Source organism: Strigops habroptila, chromosome 6, assembly GCF_004027225.2.
Source record: "Strigops habroptila isolate Jane chromosome 6, bStrHab1.2.pri, whole genome shotgun sequence".
Lineage (NCBI taxonomy): Eukaryota > Metazoa > Chordata > Aves > Psittaciformes > Psittacidae > Strigops > Strigops habroptila.
This window is the reverse complement of record NC_044282.2, coordinates 20,766,614-20,769,998: the sequence shown is the minus strand read 5'-3', so window position 1 is coordinate 20,769,998 and position 3,385 is coordinate 20,766,614.

Here is a 3,385-nt window from a genome sequence, read left to right as displayed (position 1 = left end):
ACTGAAGTTTATGCACTCCCCATTCTCACGCTGAAAGAGAACACTGTTAGTTCACAGCTCTACAGAAACCACAGACATGGCCAGAATAAGGACATGAACCAGAAAGGTATTTTTAGATCCATTAGTTATAATTTACACACCAATGACATACAGCATTAAAGACAAAATATACAGATTTTCATGTATATACATACATGGATCAACACAATGCACAATTTAAAGTTATGTTACAATTAAGTGTACAATTTTAAATATGGCTTTATAAACTAGTAGTAATAACAGTGCTAAAATAATGTACGTCTCATGTAAGTTCATAGACAAACAACATAGTGTAGCTACAGCATTAGAGTCCTCATTTAGCAATGTGTTGCTCCATTTTGTTAGTTGAACCTGGTACACTGCAGCTAACTGGATATATCCCTCCCCCCATACCCATCCACATATATTTTATTTCTTACTGAATTGCACACCCCAATGATTAAAACTTTGGGACTTGCATTCTTCAAGTATCCTGAAAAATAAAACCCTGTACATTTGAGGAAACCTTTGTCATAAGAACAAACTAAGAAGTGAGGGAAGAGCACACACAAACATAGTGCCTAGCGAGAATATCAGCACAACCAGTGATGCTTAAAACAGCACTGTCTTTTTGTTGTTGCTGGTTAGAGAGCTTAGAAAAACCCCAACATCTTGTTTGCCTTTCTGCCCCAAATAAGGCAAATCTTTAGGTGAGGGTAATTAGACAGAGGAATAAGAGAAGTGGTAAATTCTGGGTCACTTGGAAGCTCGGTTGGAAACTCTGGCTCCGCTGAAGCAAATGGCGCTTTTGTCAGCAACTTCAAAGGGGGCAGTATTTTATTTGTTCTGCAGAAGTTGAATGCTTTCTGGAAGCATATGCTTCGTTCCAGCTTTAGTTTGTTGAGCTGAATGTGGAAATCATTAGATGAAATCCCACAACCCTTTTTATGCACAAGTCAGACAATGCCTGTAACGATCTCCTCTCGCCTTAAGAACCTGGAAGTGGGGCAACCAGGACGTGGTACTCACATTTTAGCATGTAGTGACACACTCAATGTTTCCACCGACTGAAATTCCTGTGCTGTATAAAGACATCCCACTTCTTTTTCAAGCAGCTCAGGGAACATCAGAAACCTCTGCCAAGAAGTACTTCCATAGGGAAGGATTGCAAAAGAAGCCCTCCCTAATGGCCATCAAAAAGAGAATTGCCCAAAACTACTGAGGCAGAGCCGATTCACACTACAACACTTTTACCCACTAAGACAGAGCTATAAAGATTAGGGTCACTGACCTGAAAATCAAATCCTTGCTCCCGCCAGCAACCCATGCTGTACAGGGGAATACCCTCCCTCGACACAGTGCCAGCGGGAACACAACAGCCCATGTTGACCAGAAGCTCACAGCTGTGCTTGCTGCAATGCTCTGGAAAGGGTCGAACCCAAATGGTTCCTTGCCCTTCATCACCAGGATGCAGACAACTCTGCAGTGCAGGCACGGGATGACAGTATTCTGACAGCCTTACTGGAGCCACGGCTACTGAATGAGTCCCTGCGCTGCCTACCTAGCCCTAACAAACACCCAAAGCATAGCACAGTGCACATGAATACCTGTAGCGCTAATCAACTGCTGAAAACCACTGCAGTCATTCAAAGGCATCTCTGCTCCTCTTGTTCCATGGGATTAAACAGGATTACTTGGGTGCTCCTCCAGATCACAGCCACTGACACATATGGGCATTACGCACACCTATGCTATGTATATCCATTTCTATGTGCCAGCTACTGGGCCACTCAGTATAATTCTGCTTTTAGAGGGCATAATCTGCTTTACTTCTAGCACATGACTATAAATAATTTTGCAGTATTTGGGAATGGGGGGGTTAGGCTAAATGGCTACTTGTCAGAAAACAGATTCAAATTCTTATTCAAACATCTAAGGACAAGACCCACTTGAATTCATCCCCTGCCACAGAAATTTTACTTGGTGAGCTGCCCTGCATAAATCTGCGCATAACACACGTTTCCAGCAGGCAATATTTTGTAAGGCTTAGTATCTGACAGATACAGCCCTTTCAATGAAAACAGTATGAAACTGTCACGATTAGTTGAGCAGACATCACTGACAAAAGGAAATTCGTGCCTGAACCGTTGCTGCAGAAATATTTCAGGCAGTATTTTTTCAAAGAGAATATAGATCTGGAGGGACATTGCCAAGGTTTTAAAGATCAAAATGTGTGACTTGCAGTGTTATAATTGGATGGAAACAGTCCTTCAGATCTGAAACATCGGGTTCAGTTTGGCTTTTAAATCAAGCACCACATTTGAAGAATTTCTGTAGGACCTATACATCCCACCGTCTGTTTCCCCCATTCGGTAACAGTGAGCTCTGCTGACAGAGCCAATGAGGCCAACAAGGGTAAACAAATCCCTTCTGACATGACAAAGTGTTACGCAGTCAAACACTGCAATTCACATGAGAAAAAAAAGACTACTTCAAATCTAACTCTACTGGAAATGCAGGCCTTGATTTAAACTCCCTTTTGCCAAACGAGAAGCAGAACAATTATCCATTCTGCTAAAGCAGCAACACAGAAACAAAGGCAGTACTCGGCCTTTGGTGGTATCTAAGGTAAAGTAACTGGAAGGAACAGCACTGTCTCCTCACCAGGATGAGGGGTCATGCTCCAGTCAGTGAGCAGGGTAGGGCATCCTGTCCGGCTGCTGGAACAGTGGCGTTAGCCAGGATGCAGGTTCAGTCTTCCTGCAGCCACCCACCACTTGGCACTCTCCCTGCATCCCACTCTCTCCTCCTCCCCTGACCATCCCAAAGGCTCCCTGCCCTATTTTGGGATGGCCCAGACAGTGCTGAGGAGCCCAAGCTAGCTTTCCTCCTGACAGAACCACATACCACCATCTCCACCAAACCAGCCCAAGGCTGCGGCTGGGACCACAACCAGGTTTGGCACCAGCAGCTGTGATGCTCTCAGAGACCTCATGGACCTCTGACTCTTGTGAGGAAGGGTTCAGGGACCCTTGTAACATTGTCCCACAATGAGTGACTGGCTGCAGCACTCAGGAGGACTCCCAGCCACAGAAAAACCTTATGTGGTCTGTGTCACCTCAGACATGACGTCGTGGCATCCACCGCCCTCCAGCTCCAGCTTGAAACAGCCACACATCCCAGCTCACCTCCTGTGGCTGAACCAGGTTTCATGGCTGCAGAGGCACCTGATGTCCCTACCCCCCACCAGCAGCATGGCCAGGACCTCCAGCATCCCTGCAACAGACTTGTATTTTCATCAGGGGAGGGGGAAGAACAACAAAACCAAAAAATACCAAGAGGAAATAAAGATGCTGTCCAGCCACCA